Here is a 16,880-nt window from a genome sequence, read left to right as displayed (position 1 = left end):
AATACTCCACTGTGTGTGTGTGTGTGTGTGTGTGTGTGTGTGTGTGTGTGTGTGTACACCACATCTTCTTTATCCATTCATCCATTGATGGGCATTTGGGCTCTTTCCATACTTTGGCTATTGTCGATAGTGCTGCTATATACATGGGGGTGCATATGCCCCTTCGAAAAAGCACACCTGTATCCCTTGGATAAATACCTAGTAGTGCAATTGCTGGGTCGTAGGGTAGTTCTATTTTTAATTTTTTGAGGAACCTCCATACTGTTTTCCAGAGTGGCTGCACCAGTTTGCATTCCCACCAGCAGTGCAAAAGAGATCCTCTTTCTCCACATCCTCGTAAACATCTGTTGTTGTCTATGTTGTTAATGTTAGTCATTCTGACAGGTGTGAGGTGTATCTCATTGTGGTTTTGATTTGTATTCCCCTGATGATGAGTGTGTTGAGCATTTTTTCATGTGTCAGTTGGCCATCTGGATGTCTTCTTTGGAGAAGTGTCTATTCATGTCTTTTGCCTATTTCTTCACTGGATTATATGTTTTTCGGGTGTTGAGTTTGAGAAGTTCTTTATAGATTTTGGATACTAACCCTTTATCTGATATGTCGTTTGCAAATATCTTCTCCCATTCTGTCAGTTGCCTTTTAGTTTTTCTGATTGTTTCCTTCACTGTGTAGAAACTTTTTATTTTGATGAGGTCCTAATAGTTGAGGTTTGCTTTTGTTTCTCTTGCCTCTGGAGATGTGTTGAGTAAGAAGTTGTTGTGGCTAAGGTCAAAGAGGTTTTTGCCTGCTTTCTCCCCTAGGATTTTGACATTTTCTTGTCTTACATTTAGGTCTTTCATGCATTTTGAGTTTATTTTTGTGTATGGTGTGAAAAAGTGGTCCAGGTTCATTCTTCTGCATGTCGCTGTCCAGTTTTCCCAGCACCACTTGCTGAAGAAACTGTCTTTATTCCATTGGATATTCTTTCCTGCTTTGTCAAAGATTAGTTGACCATACGTTTGTGGGTCCATTTCTGGGTTCTCTGTTCTGTTCCATTGATCTGAGTGTCTGTTTTTGTGCCAGTACCATACTGTCTTGATGATTACAGCTTTGTAATACAGCTTGAAGTCCAGGATTGTGATGCTTCTAGCTTTGGTTTTCTTTTTTAGGACTGCTTTGGCTATTCAGGGTCTTTTCTGGTTCCATACAAATTTTAGGATTGTTTCTTCGAGCTCTGTGAAGAATGCTGGTGTTATTTTGATAGGGATTGCAAAAGTGGTTTTAAATGTTTTTCAACACTTGGTATTATTCAGTTCTTTTTTTTTCTTTTTGAGATAATGTTGGTTTTACTATTCTGAGGTTGTCAGATATGTAATGTGGAATAAAGCAAATAGGTAATTATATTCTAATTCTACCATTCTTTTTTTTTTTTTAAATAATCTCTACTCCCAATGCAGGGTTTAAACGCATGACCCTGAGATCAAGAGTCCCAAGCTCTACCAACTGAGCCAGCCAGGCACCCCTGATTCCACCATTCTTGATGTTCTGAAAACTAGGGCTGTTGATGTGGAAGAAAGGAAATAGAAAAATGGAAGACAGAGGGGGCCTGAGTGGCTCAGTCAGTTGGGTGTCCGACTCTTGATCCTGGCTCAGGTCGTGATCTCACAGTTCACGAGTTGAAGCCCACATCAGGTTCTCTGCTGTCAGCATGGAGCCAGCTTGGGCTTCTCTCCTCTCTCCTCTCTCTCTCTCTCTCTCTCTCTCTCTCTCTCTCTCTCTCTGCCCCACCATCATCCCCCATAAATAACATTTAAAAAAATGAAATAAAATGGCTTCTTTTACTCCCTGCAATCAGTTCTCCACCCCTTGGTGCAGTTAGAATCATGTATGAAAAGGAAAATCACAGGTTAGCGTAATTCTCACAAAGACTGGCTGATCAGATTTCTTGGTGTGGGATTCTTTTTAAATGTTTATTTATTTATTTTGAGAGAGAGAGAGAGAGTGGGGGAGGGTCAGAGAAAGGGAGAGAGAGAATCCCAAGCAGGCTCCACGCTCTCAGTGTAAAACCCGATGTGGGGCTCCAACACAAGAACTGTGAGATCATGATCTGAGCTGAGATCCAGAGTTGGGTGCTCAACCGCCCACCAAAGCGCCTCTGGAGTGGTACTTTTAAATGATGTGTGTTAATCTGTATCCATTTGGAATTTCAACAGTGGACTGAGAAGGGGCAGACGGTGACGGATGGTAACAAGACTTACTGTGCTGATCATTTCACCATATACACAAATACGGAATCATTATATTGCACACCTGAAACAAATACAACGTTCTATGTCAATGATGAATCAATAATATAAAGAGAAGGGGCAAGAAAGTTCAGAATCGTGCTGTGGATTTTTTTTTTTTTTTAAATGGAGTGGGGCGGTGATGAGAAGCCCTTTCTCAAAGCCCACTCTGCCTTCAGGTAAATTTCACTGAGAAGATTAGGAATATTGGACAAAGACAATTATAGTGGCTTGGAACTCAGTTTGCCACTAGACTGGGGTTGCTGGCAATCTGCAGCACAGAGTGGGACTTGGTCACACCAGCTGTCCACGATGACACGTCCACGCCTCGGCCCCGTGGAGGCAGCTGCTGCCCAAGGCTCCGCAGGCGGGAGAGGCGAGACTGGCACCAGGAACGGGCTGCTCACTTTTCTTTTAAAGGAAACAAACTCCAAGTCCGGGAGGCGCTGACAAGCTGGTAAATCTAGAGGCTCCTACACAGTGTTTATCCAGTGCCAACATTTCTAAGGTAGAGGCAAGCAAAAATCTGTGGGTCAAGAAGTACTAGGAGAGTCAGCAAACATAAAGAAGATACTGCGATGAAATCCACAGAAATGTTGGTGGCGGTCATCTGGAAGGGATGGGACGGGGGGACCACGGATATTTTAATTCTCATTTATAGTTTTCAATATTTTATGCATTTCTACTAGGAGCAGGGATTGCTCTCATACTTAGAAAAAAGTATAGATGCTATTTTTATAAAGAGAGAAGGAGAGAAAAAAAAAGTTGATTGGATTTGCCTAGAACATGAGATTGTGATTGGGAAGAGGCTACAAGGGATAAGTGAATCTGTCCTAAACTCAACAAGTCTCAAAAGCCTAAAATGTCTAGAAATGCAAGGAATGCGAGTTTACAACCTGGATGCATTCTGTTCATGTTTGGAATCTGCACATTAAAATAAAACTATCATTTTAAATATGTATAATGTTTACTTTAAAAAAGTATAGTAAGTGAAACTGTAGTATCTTATACTTTACAGTTTTCTTTTTCCTATTTTTTTAATGTTTATTTACTTTTGAGATAGAAAGAGCACACGTGAGTGGGGAAGGGGCAGAGGGAGAGGGAGACAGGATCTGAAGCAGGCTCCACGCTGTCCGCACAGAGCCCAATGCGGGGCTCAAACTCGAGAACCATGGGATCGTGACCTGAGCTGAAGTCAGAGGCTTAACTGGCTGAGCCATCCAAGCGCCCCTCTTTTTCCTATTTCTGAAAGTGTTCCACTTTTCCTCTTGGCTGCCAGGATGCCCAGAGCTAAATTTTGGGCTTAGTCCATATGGCACAGTATAATATACAGCCATATCCTCCCTCCATTTCTCAACTTCAATTATATTATGCTTGCTTAGATATCCTATTTTATGTCTTTATAACAAGCCCACTACAGTTCTGGGGAGCAGGTGGGGGTATAATAGTCATGAATGGTCTTACTTGAGAGAAAACCTCTGTGATATCAAGAGGAATAGGAATTTTTCTCACAGATAACGAGGCTGATTTGCAGAGATAGTGATGTGATTCCGTGATTGATCTGCTTGAGCTAGAACCTAACTTTTCAGACTCCTCAGTCCTTCTTTCACTGCTAAGCTAAGTAGTGGGGCTTGAGGATGGCTCTTTGTGACCACGTCAGAGATGGTGACAGGAAAGGCATACTGCCTTCCATTCCTGGTTACCCCCTATCTAGAAGGGTGGAAAGTAGGTGACCCAGTGACATGCCCACATTGCTGTTTGTCCACTCCTAGGAAGCGTGTCGTTAAGAACCAGTCACACAAGACCGCCAAAGCCAATGGTGGCAATTAATATTTCCCAATCTTGCTTTCAGAGCAAAGGCTAGTTCCTCCAAAGGCGTGCTGCCCTCATTTCTGTCCTGGTTTGGTGACATTTTTGTTCAAACTGTTGTTTTACCGAGGGTCCTGAGTCTCTCTATGCGGCTGGGGAAGCCCCTGTTCTCTTCCCTCATTGCTTGGAATCTTGTGGTTTAGTTTCCTCACACTTCTGTAACAAGGCACCATGGACTGGAGGCTTACACAACAAATTTATTTCCTCACAGTTCTGGAGGTGGGAAGCCAGAGATCAAGGTGTTGGCAAGGTTGGTTTCTTCTGAGGCCTCGCTCCTTGGCTTGCAGACGGCCGTCTTCTTCCTGTGTCTCGCATTGTCTTCCCTTTGTGCCTGTCTATGTCCTAAATTCTTCTTCTTCTTCTTTAAATTAAAAACAATTTTTTAATTTTTATTTTACTTTTTTACATTTTTATTTTTTTTATTTAAAAAAATTTTTTTATTTAATTTTTTTTAACGTTTTATTTATTTTTGAGACAGAGACAGAGCATGAATGGGGGAGGGGCAGAGAGAGAGGGAGACACAGAATCCGAAGCAGGCTCCAGGCTCTGAGCCATCAGCCCAGAGCCCGACGCGGGGCTCAAACCCATGGACCGCAAGATTGTGACCTGAGCTGAAGTCGGACGCTTAACCGACTGAGCCACCCAGGCGCCCCACTTTTTTACATTTTTAATGTTTTATTTATTTTTAAGAGACAGAGAAACAGAATACGAGCAAGGGAAGGGCAGAGAGAGAAGGAGACACAAAATTTGAAGCAGGCTCCAGGCTCTGAGTTGTCAGCACAGAGCCTGATGTGGCGCTTGAACTCGTGAACTGCGAGATCATGACCTGAGCCAAAGTTGGACGCTTAATGGACTGGGCCACCCAGACCCCAAAAAACAATTTTTTAAACGTTTATTTTTGAGAGAGAGAGAGAGAGAGAGAGAGAGAGAGAGAGAGAGAGCACAAGCAGGGGAAGGGCAGAGAGAGAGGGAGACACAGACTCCGAAGCGGGCTCCAGGCTCTGAGTTGTCAGCACAGAGCCTGATGTAGAGCTCGAACCCACGAACTGTGAGATCATGACCTGAGCCAAGGTCGGATGCTTAATGGAGTGAGCCACCCAGGCTCTCCCTAACCTCTTCTTATAAGGATGCCCATAACATTGGATTAGGGCCCACCCTGAAGGCCTTATTTTGATTTAATCACCTCTGTAAAGACCCCCATCTCCAAATAAAGTCACATTCTAAAGTACTGGACGTTAGGACTTCAACATATGAATTTGGGGAATGGGCACGATTTAGCTCACATGCTCACTCTCCGCCTCCTGGTTTGGGTAATGGCTTTTGCAGAGGGTGGCCCTAGGCATCAGGCTGGCCAGGGAATGCCCACCCTTCTTGAACCAGTAGCTGACCATGCTCCCTGGTCAGACACATCTTGACTAGCATCCCAGCTCCACCACTTGCCATGTGACCTTTGGCAATTTCCTCCATTTCTCTGAGGATTGATTTCATCAGATGAAACCACCTCCTTCTTTATAGCAAGGTGCCATGAAGATTAAGAATAACAAGGTCTGGAAAGTGCTGCCTCCTGGGAGGAGCTGGATGAGAAGAGGCTATGGCTGAAGACTGAGCAAATCGCCAGCTCACACAACAAGACACAAGGCCTGTTCTACCCCTGAGCTGATGGGTCAGTCACACCGAGAACAGAGTCTGACCATGACAGTCTCTGGGCCTCCTCCCTGAGAGATACATCCTCCTTCGCTGGGCATCTTTCAGAGCTCGGCTCAATGTCTTATGTCCAAAGAGAGAAAGTTCTTTCTCAACTTCTCTTGCACCTGGTGACTTCAACACCCTAATGGTGGGTTTAGGTCTTGGATACTGCTGCTCCAAGTTTTAAAGTTTAACAATTAAGCCTCTTTTGTGTTTTGTTCTTTTGTTTGTTTTGTGTTGTTTTTTGTTTTTTTGGCCATGGTTCCCTTTACAAATCGTAGGTGTGATGGATGATTTTATGTGTTAATTTGCCTGGGCCACGGGGTGCCCAAATATTTGGCTAAACATTATCCTGGGTGTGTCTATGAGGGCGCTTTTGAATAAGATTAACATTTAAATCAATAGACTCGGTTAAGCAGCTTGACCTCCCTAATGTGGGTGGGCCTCATCTAATCAGTTGAAGGCCTGAGTAGTACAAAAGGCTGACCCACCTCTGAATAAGAGAGAATTTTTCCTGCCTGACAGCCTTTTCAACTGGGACATCAACTTTTCCCTGATTTTGGACTCAAAATGAAACACTGGTTATTTCTGGATCTCAAGCCTACTGACATTTAGAGAAGAACTACACCATAAGCTCTCTAGGGTCTCTTGCTTGCCAACCCACCTTGCAGATCTTGGGACTTGCCAGCTTCCATAATTGTGTGAGCCAGCTCCTTAAAATAAATCTTTATGTATATATGTCTTTATACATCTATGTATATCTATATGTATGTATATCTTTATGTCTATGTATGTATAAACATATACATACGTACATCACACACGTACACCCTAGTGGCTCTGTTTCTAACTTCAATTCCCAGTGATTGCCATCAGCATACCTGTAGGTGCCACCACCCCATCCTAACCAGTGGGTCCACATTCCAGCAAATTCTAGTTGACACTGACTTCAAGGAACTACTGTAACCATTGTTCTTACTTCCTCCAAACAAGAGGAAGGTGTTTCTCCTTAGCCTTGATGGTCTGCCTCTAATACGTACACATCACCTGCATCCGAGGCAGGGGTGGTGTGGCCTCACCCCTGACTTGATGGCTTTACCCCTGGTGGTGTGGCTGAGCCCTTGCACAGGGAGGCACAGAGGGTGAAAAATGAATTTGCTCCAGTCACATGCAGACAAGGAAGAGCAAGCTCCACACTTTGTTGCCCGTCGTGCTGCCCAACGTCTGTGCCGTATGACAAGCCCCAGGCCCTTGCTGGGCATCACACCCGCCTGTGGCAAGTTGCCTCATACGCCAAGAGCATGGGCTTGGTCTCCTGGGAGGGGCTCCCCCTCTTCGGTCACTGTGTGTCCTGCCCTACCACAGATGGCTGCCCAGTGGAGGGGGTAACCGCTGCAACTGTGCTCCCGGCTCACATCTCTGCAACCCTGTCTGGGCCACTCCTCCACACGGAACAGAGAGACAGAAGGACAGAGGGCAGATTTCATGTGGTCTAAAGGGACAGTCGCCAGAGTGGGCTCTGTGGGACAGTGTCCTGGGAGTGCCTCAATCAGTTAATTTGGGGAAACACTCAGTAGAGACCTATCTTGGAAGCAAAAGTCTATTAAAAAAAAAAAAAGGCTCGGAGAAGTGCTGTAATAGGAATCTGCTTAACTTTTAAAAAAAAATTATTTACTTTTTATTTTAGAAGAAAGCAAGAGAGTGGCGGGGTGGGGGGGGGTAGGGGCAGAGAGAGCGAGAGCGAGAGCGAGAGAGAATTTTAAACAGAATCCACCCACAGCATGGAACTTGACTGGAGGCTTGATCCCAAGACTCTGGGATCATGACCTGAAGTGAATTCAAGAGTCAGACGCTTAACCGACTGAGCTACCCAGCTGCCCTGAATCTGCTTATATTTTTAAAAGCGACATTTACCGAGGGCTTACCAAGAGCCAGTCAGTAATAAGTGCTTCACTCATGCAATCCTCAGGACCACTCAACATGTTGGGAACTATTACCAGCCCCATTTTACAGATGAGGAAAATGAGGCAAAGGAAAGTTTGCCCAAGGCCAAAGCGCTATTAAGTATGGACTGCATTAAGACACAACTCACCTCTGGTGGCTTCATTTCCTTGTCTTTTCCTATTTGCTCGAGTCCCCAAAACTACCATCAAGCTACACCAGGCTGTAAGTCCAAAGCAAATTGTAATTGGAACATTCGTCAGAAAACTTTGAAATTCCACCACCAGCCCAAGAAAGAGGCTATGTTTTAAAGGAGCAAAATAATGAGACTGCCCTTGACCTCACGTCGTTTGTTGGAGAGCAATTTGGTGATGCCGGCTGAATTTAAGATGCAAGTTCCCTTTTGACCCAGTGATTCCTTCCTAAGATTTTCAGAGACAGGGACATGTGCAAAAATGAAATCATGGAGATGTCCTCTCTCTAGAAACTGTGACACCTTTCCCTTTATCTCTCAGTACATGGCCCTGAGGAAACGGAAGCAGCCACAAAAGGGCACACACGCTCAGCTCACCTCCCCCCTGCCCCAACCAGCCCGTACCCCCCAACCCAGTCCTGCTGTCCTGCAGCCAGCCTCGCCCCCTCCCTCCCCACACCTGGAGCTCTTCCCTCTTGTCTGAGGGCACCCCTCTTTATCATCTCTCCCCCTCTCTACTGGACTATTTTCACAGCACACAAACACGTTGTGATTGTGCCATCAAACACCCCCCAAACCCTCCCTTGGCTCCACATCTGGTTTTTCTAGCTATCATCCAATTTCTCTGCTTCCCCTTATGCTAAACACGCAGTAACTGCCCATACTCACACTCTCCCATTTGTCTCCTTTACCCTCTCCCCAGTCTACTCCAATCAGGTGGCCTGTCCCCCTCCATCAAGGTACAATCACTTCCACTTTGCCAAAGCCAATGGCCAATTCTCGGGCCTCACTTTATTCTCACTGGACTCTGCCAATTGCACCCTCCTTCTTGGCATACTTCGTTCACTTAGCTGTTGGGATTCCGCTCTCTTGGTCCGCCTGTGACCCTGGCTGCTCCTTCATGGCCTTCCTTATCCATTCATCCTCATTTCTGGGACCTCTTATCACTGGAGGGCCCCACGACTCAGTCCTTGGGCTTATTCTCCATCCACACTCACCCGGTGAGATGGTCTTACCCAGCCTCCACGATGCTAGCTACCATCTAGACAGTAGCTCTCCTGAGCCAGGACTCTCCCCTGGATTCAAATGCTACAGCCAACTGTGCTTCTGGTAGCATCACTTATAAAAACCTCTCAAACTTAACATGTCCAAAACAGAAGCCCTCCCACTGTGTCTTCCGTCTTCCTCACTCGGCCACTCCAGTCACCCAAGGGTTGAGGCTTAACACTCTGGAGTCCCCCTTGGCACCTCTCTTTCTCTCTTGACCCTGATTCAGTCTTCCGGCAAGTGCCGTCAGCTCCCCATCCCCTGTATCTTCAGAACACCCTTGCTTCTCCTTTCCTGCTCTGCTCCCACCCAGTCATCCCCTTGTGAGGCCTCCCTAGGTCAAGGGTGCAGCCTACAAGGATCTGCCTGCTTTCAACAATCCCTTCTTCTTCACAGAGCAGCCAAACTGATCTGCAGAAAACAGAAGTCTGGTCATGTCAAGTCTGTGTCCAAAGCCTCCCAACTGCTTATTTTAGCATCAGATGCAGCCAGCGCTCCTGAGGCCAACAGGGTCCCGCAGGACCCAGCTCTTGTCTCCCGCCTCATCTTGTCATCCTGGCTCACCCTGCCGCAGCCCCAGGGCTTCTGTGCTGCTCCAGGACCAGGCCACACACACTTCTGTTCCTCCTGTCCCAGATGCCCTGCCCCTTCGTGCTCTCCAGTCTTGCCTGTCGCTCGGGTATCTCAGATATTCCTCAGTCAGAGAGGCCTTTCCTGAATAGTCACCCCTGGGCCCGGCACAGCCCTGTACCTTGCTTTATGTCATGCCCACGGCCCCATAAGGCACAGTAAATGTCTGTCTGGCCGTCGTGTCTCCTTTCTCTAGAACACAGGCTCCACAAGGTGGAACTTTATTTTGATCATGGCTGAATCCCCAGAGCTTAAAAGAGTGCTGGGCCCAGGAGGCACCCGGCATATACATGCTGAGTAAATGATTTGTTTCATTTTTATGTGGCTTATGAACCCAAAAGTTTCATAGAAGCAGACTGATCAAAAAGAATTGTGGACCTGCCTACCGGAACATCATGTAGGCGGTACAGGGTTTGTTTTCCTAGGATTTGGATTTAGGTGGATGGCTTCGGAGGCTTTCCAAGATATGGGAGATGAAAACAGGCTAACAGACAACATGAATGAGGTCTCATTAATGTAAAATTCCACCTGACCATCTACATGGCCACGTGCAGATAAATACCCGGAGAGAAGGCTGCTTTTCTTGGGCGAGCTGCTGCTGTTTTACTTGTCTTTTATATACGTGCTGTTTGGATTTTCTACGAGGCGCAGCTCTTGTCCTTGCAAACAGGAATACAATGACAGAGTGCTCTGGACTCCAGCTGGAGGTCCAAGGGGAGGTCTGCAAGGGGGAGGGCAAAGGGGATGGTTCCTGCCCAGATGAGGTGGTTATGTCCAAACCACGGGGGAAGGCACTGAGTTCTGCTGTTCAGGCCTGTGCTGCAGCTTTCTAGAACAGACATCATCTGTCTGCTGGGGTGACATCCCAGGACAGAGGCCGTCTGGCCGGCTGAGAAATGGCAGTCCATTCACATGCAAGAGCTCCCCCCAGAGCAAACTGGGACGCAGGGGGAGAAAAGGTGGCTTTAGGGAACTTGACCGTCTCTGGAGGTGAGACTCCATTCGCTGGTTCGTTTTGAGTGAGTGCTAGTTAAAACGATACCAGGTGGATTCGTTTCCCGTTGCTGCTGTAATAAGTCACCACGAACTTAGAGACTTAGAACAACACAGATTTATTATCTCACACTTCTGGAGGTCTGAAGTCCGGAATCAGTTTCACTGGGCCAACATTATGGCGTTGGCAGGTTTCCTGCCAGAGTCTCTAGAACTGAATTCCTTTCCTCGTCTTTTCCAGCTTCTAGAAGCTGTCTGCATTCCTTGGGCTGTGGCCCTTCCCCTATCTCGCAGGTGCGTTAAGCTAGCATCTACCGCTATCCCCCCATCACCGTCTCCTCTCTCACTCCCACTGCGTGCCTCTTATAGGAACTGCTGACTACACTGGCCCATCCGACAATCTAGGGCAGTGTCCCTCAGAGACTGTTATTCAGATGACCACACCGGGTGACAGAGAGCCTGTGGTTTCCTGTGGACAATGAGCAACACACAGTATTAAGGTACCAAAAGTCTAGCCTTCGATCCCATCAGTTGCTAAAGAGGGATGTGAAGTGATGGGTACTTTGGGCTGGGGGGGCTGTGTGGGTGACCACAGGACTCCAGGGCAGGTTCTCAGACATTGTCCCAAGGCCAGTGTCACCAAAACACCTGCTAGGTCAGATCGCACTGACACAGCTGCAAACTACGTGAGTGCCGAGGGAATGACAAACGTGCCCTCCAAACTCTGTGGCTCCAGACTTGTCACACAGGGTTAAGTCAGACAGGAGAATGGGGACACGCGTGCGGGCCCTGTGCGCATGGGAAGAGCTACGATGGAATTGGGAGAAGGTCACTTCATTACTTTCCTCCCAGTGTGAGACCAGCTTTCTCAGAGCAGGATTGAGCTTCACTGCCACATGTGATGGGCGTTCGTGTCCGTGGCTCTAAGTGGAGCCCGGTCACTTTGACACACATTCTGCTGCTGTCCAGCTGTGGTCCTGGCTCAGACAACCCCGCTAAAGGCAACAACACAGGCTGTGGCAGCAATGGGGGTGCTTGGCCAACAGGAGACAGGACAGGGCAGGCAGCGAGCAGCTTCGGTGCCCCTCACTCTGCATGGCCTTCCCATCTTGCCTATTTATCCATTTATCTTTAAATTTTTTAATGTTTATTTATTTTTGAGAGAGAGAGAAAGGGAGAGAGAGAGAGGGAGAGAGAGAGGCAGGGGCAGAGAGAGAGGGAGACACAGAATCCGAAGCAGACTCCAGGCTCCAAGCTGTTGGCAGAGCTTGACACGCTTGAACCCACAAACTGCAAGATCATGCATGATCTGAGCCAAAGTCAGATGCTTAACCAACTGAGCCACCCAGGCGCCCCATCCTGCCCCTTTAATCAATCACTAATCTGGTGGCTCTCCGTTTCTATAGTTTTGTCATTTCAAGAACGTTACATAAATGGAATCTTACCGTAAGTAACCTTTAGAGCTGGCTCTTTGCACTCAGCAGAATTCTCGAGATGCATAGCACCCCGGTCTGGGTTACCACTGAGGAGCACCCCCTGGCCCAGATGCATGGAGGCACCGCCACCCAGTTACCCATTTGCCCGCTGAAGAGCGTCCAGGTTGTTTCCGGTCTGGGGCTGTTACATACAAAAGCTGATACAAACATTTGTACATGTGTTTTTGTGTAGATGTAAGGTTTCATTTCTCTGGGATGAACACCTAAGAGTGCCATTTCTGGGTCAAATGGTAGTTACATACGTGGCTTTTTAAGAAACTGCCACGCTTGGGGTGCCTGAGTGTCTCAGTCGGTTAAGCATCCGACCTTGGCTCAGGTCATGATCTCATGGTTCGTGAGTTCCAGCCCCGCGTCGGGTTCTGGGCTGACAGCTTGGAGCCTGGAGCCTGCTTTGGATTCTGTGTCTCCCTCTGTCTGCCCCTCCGCTGCTTGCACTCTGTCTCTTGCATTGTCTCAAATATACATAAACATTAAAAAACAAAAACAAAAAACTGCCACGCTGTTTTCGCAGAATGGCTGTGCCATTTTACATGCCCAGCAGCAATTTACGAGTGATCTAGTTCATCCTCATTCTCACTGGCACTTGGCGTTGTCACTGTGTTTGAGTTTAGTCATTCTGATAGGTGGCAGTGAATTCTCATGGGGGCTCTGATTTGCGTTCCCCTAACGGCTAATATAACGTTGAGCATCTTTTCATGGGCTTATTTGCCACCTGCATATCCCCTACCAGGAAATGTTTCAAGTTTCCTGGCCATGTTCTCGTTGGATTGTTGCTGTTTTTTTGTTTTTTTGTTTTTTTTTACTTTTGAGTCTTGAGTGTTTACGTGTTCTAGATTAAGTCCTTTGTCAGCTCTATTAGTTTGCAAATATTTTCTCCCAGTCTGTATTTCCATCCTCTTAACAGAATTCTCTCAGAGCAAAAGTGTTTACTTTTGGTGAGCTTCAGTCTATCACTTTGTCCTTTTACAGATCACGCTTTTGCTGTCAAGTCTAGGGTCTCCAGTGGTGTCCATTAGGCCAGTCTGTCCCTAGGCCAGTCTGGAAGAAAGTCCTGGCTCCTTTCAGACCTTCTCTGACACCACCCAGCAGGGGTGTTGAGCCTTGGGAGGGTGGGAGCCTTGCTGCCCATTCAGCCACTGCTGGTTGGATTTCTACGGTGTTGGTTAGAGGAGAGCCAGCGTCACCCAAAAGATCTGTCTTGGTAGGCTGCTCTTTTCTTCTTCCTTTGGCTGGACAGAGCAGGCACGTAAGTTACCATCTCAACCGTTTTAATTCATACAGTTCTGTGGCATTAAGTACATTCACAGTGTTCTGTGCAGCCTTCACCACCCTCCATCACAATGTCTTCATCTTAGTCAACTGAAACTCAGTGCCAGTTCAACACTACTCCCCACTTCCCCTCCACCCAGCCCCTGGCAATTTCCCTTCTACTTTCTGTCTCTATGAACTTGACCACTCTCAGTACCTCATATAAGTGGGATCCCACAGTATTTGTCCTTTTGTGTCTGGCTTATTTCACTGAGCATAATGTCCTCGAGGTTCATCCATGTTGTAGCACGGGTCAGAATGTCCTTCCTTTTTAAGGCTGAGTAATATTCTGTTGTATGTGTGTATCACGTTTTGTTTATTCATTCATCCATCGATGGATACTTGCATAGCTTCCACCTTCTGGCTGCTGTGAACAGTGCTGCTATGGACACGGATGTACAAAATCTGCTCAAGTCCCTCCTTTCAGTTCTTTTGGGCATACGTCAGAAAGTGGAATTGCTGGATCATCTGGTAATTCTAGGTTTAATTTGTGAGGAACCACCGTACTGTTTCCACAGCAGCCACACAGTTTCACATTCCAACCAGCAAAGCAAAGCATCCCGATTTCTTTGCATCTTCACCTTTTTTTTTTTTTTAAATAATAGCCACCATAATGGGTGCAAAGTGTTGTTGGTCTTTTTTTGTCTGTGCCCGTAGGAGTTTCCATGTTGCTATTTTCTTTGGCTCCAAGTATGAGATATAGGAGGAAAAATAATGGAAAACTTAACACTGTATCATTCTTTGGCTCCCAAGGTCCCTAGCTGATCTGCTTTCTTCACTCTACCTTTCAGAGTCTTACCTTCTTCTTCTCCTCCTCCCCTCACCTTACCACTCCTTCCCCATCATCATCATCTTTTTCTTCTTCTCCTTCTTCTTCTTCTTCTTCTTCTTCTTCTTCTTCTTCTTCTTCTTCTTCTTCTTCTTCTTCTTCTTTTAATAGACTTAACATCCAGGGTTTTTAGTTGTATTCAGAGGAAGGGATAGGAAAACTCTATGTACTTTATATAGTAGATATGCCATATCAAGAGAACCCAGAATCAAAGAATACACAGGTCTTCTCTTTTTTCTTAAAATTTACTAAAGAAACCAGACTGTGTGTCTTAAAAGCTTTCCACAGAATTAGATTTTGCTGACTGCATTTCCTGTGGTATCATTTAACATGTTCCTCTGTGCCCTCTATTTCCTGGAGAGTTGGTAGAGACATGATCAGATTCAGGTTAGAGTTTCTGGCAAGACTCCATCATAGGTGGGTTGTGCACTTTTTGTCTTTTTGTCTTTCTTTGGTGATATTAACTCCTTCAATAGTTACCAGTTTTCTTTTCTTAAATCTTTCTAGTAGCATCATGAATTCATAAGTTTAACTTTATATTTCCAATCCATTTCTATTATTATTCTTGCTGATATTCTCTCCATGCCTGGCTACTAGCTAGAAGGAGCTTCTTTAAACTCTTTTGACAGGGCTCAGGTGTTTTTTTGCCAGCACCCTGGTTGTCTGGTATGAAAAGATGTTCCAGATTCATCTTGGACTATTTCTGCCCTAAATCTGGAATCAGCAATTCTTTGGGGAGCCCTGGATCCTTCTAGTAGAAAAGGTATTTGGAGAGCACAATTTGGGCACTGAGGGGTGCTCAGTAGCTATTGGCTTTGTCATTGTTTTTAGGCATCTTCTGTGAAACAAGTTAGGAAATAAGTGTTTAATCAATGTGTGTTTAAGATAAATATATCATGAATTCAAGTTGGCATTTCCACATCAAATTCAGAATGAAAGAGTTTTTAATTTTTATTTTTTAATTTTTAAATTTAACTATTATTATTATTTTTGGAGAGAAAGAAAGCATGTGAGTGAGAGAGAGGGGCAGAAGGAGAGAGAGGGACAGAATCACCAGCAGGCTTTATGCTCAGCATGGAACCCGATGCAGGGCTCAATCCCACGAGCCTAGGATCATGACCTGAACCGAAATCAAGAGTCAGATGCTCAAATGACTAAGCCACCCAGGTGCCTCCAGAATGAAAAAATTTTAATTTAACCTCTTTGGTCTTAAAGATGTAAGTTTTTTTCCTCTCATGCCAAAAACTTGGTTCCCAAGGATATCAACATAATAACTCACTTACTTTCACCAGGAATAAACATACGAGTCTCAGAAGAACAATACAATCTCACAAAAACAATACACCACTTCCACAATTACTGAAAATGGTCTTTGTTTATTAGTCAATCATGTACTTATTTGTTGCCGCAGTTTTTGTCCTTTGGGTATATCCCACTAGGAAGGCGCAGTGAAATTCCTATATGGTAAAGTCATTTGAAATAATTCCTTTGTGTTTATGGCATCAACTTGATATATGGTTATGCTCATTCATGTCATTTTGCTTTCAATTTTTAGGAATTAAAAAATTATTTTAATGTAATATTCACCTGGTTCTAAAGCCAAATCTATAAAGCAAATTATATTTGGACAAGCCTATCATCTAACCTCGTCCTCTACCTATCATTCTCTCTCTTCCCCCACAGGTAATACTTTAAAGTTTTTGTTTGTTTTCCTTTCCATATAAAAAAACAGAAGCAAAATCTACTTATGTATATATTCTTCCTTTCTTAAATAACGGGTAGCATACCATTCACTTTTCCCTGTCTTGTGATTTTTACTTACAGTATTCTGAAAATCACTCCTTGGCAGTGTACAGAGATATTCTTAATTCCTTTTTATAAGTATATAGTACTCTATTGTGTGCATGTATTGTCGTTTATTCAAGCGATCCCCTGTTGATGGAAATTAAATGCTTTTATCAATGGAGTTTCTATACTGAGTAACTCTGTCACACGGTTAAACAAGTCCCTACGGAGGGACCTTTCAAGCTACCTTTCAAGTTACGTCCCAATTCTCAGCAGCCTCCTCCACACCAAGGAGCTGGCTCTGTTTATGTACAGTACCTAGAGCTGGTTACTTCCCAGGTAGCAAATATTCCTGATAAGATACTAACTACACTCTGATTCTGAAAGTTACTTCAAAAAAATCTTATTGAAGGGAGAATAAGGAGTTATTATTTACCAGGTATAGTTTCTGTTTGGGATGATGAAGAAGTTCTGCAGATGGATGGTGGTGGTGATTGCACAACATTGGACTTAATGCCACTGAATTGTACACTTGAAAATAGTTAAAATGGGGGACGCCTGTGGGGTTTAGTTGGGTAAGCATCCGACTTGGGGTCAGGTCATGATCTCACTGCTTGTGAGCGCGAGTCCCGCATTGGGCTCTGTGCTGACAGCTCAGAGCCTGGAATCTTCTTCGGATTCTGTGTCTCCCTCTCTCCCTCCCTCCCCCACTCACATTCTGTCTCTCTCAAAAACTAAACATTTTAAATGAAAAAATTAAAACAAAGAAATTGTTAAAGTGATAAATTTTATATGTTTCTCTTACCTCAATAAAAAAGGGAAAGATGTATGGGAAGTAT

The 16,880-nt window shown here is 45.2% G+C and overlaps 1 long non-coding RNA gene across 1 annotated transcript; it reads right to left on the bottom strand.

Moving 5' to 3' along the window:
• Nucleotides 1-1,970: 1,970 nt before the first annotated feature.
• LOC131520238 (uncharacterized) lies at nt 1,971-8,330 on the bottom strand. The gene is made up of 2 exons (XR_009266001.1): nt 7,903-8,330; nt 1,971-4,488 (listed from the first exon to the last, which is right to left on the bottom strand). It is a non-coding gene; the product is annotated as an uncharacterized LOC131520238 (long non-coding RNA).
• Between the last annotated feature and the right edge of the window lie 8,550 nt (nt 8,331-16,880).

Source organism: Neofelis nebulosa, chromosome 1 (assembly GCF_028018385.1).
Source record: "Neofelis nebulosa isolate mNeoNeb1 chromosome 1, mNeoNeb1.pri, whole genome shotgun sequence".
Lineage (NCBI taxonomy): Eukaryota > Metazoa > Chordata > Mammalia > Carnivora > Felidae > Neofelis > Neofelis nebulosa.
This window is presented reverse-complemented; position numbering and strand designations above follow the sequence as displayed.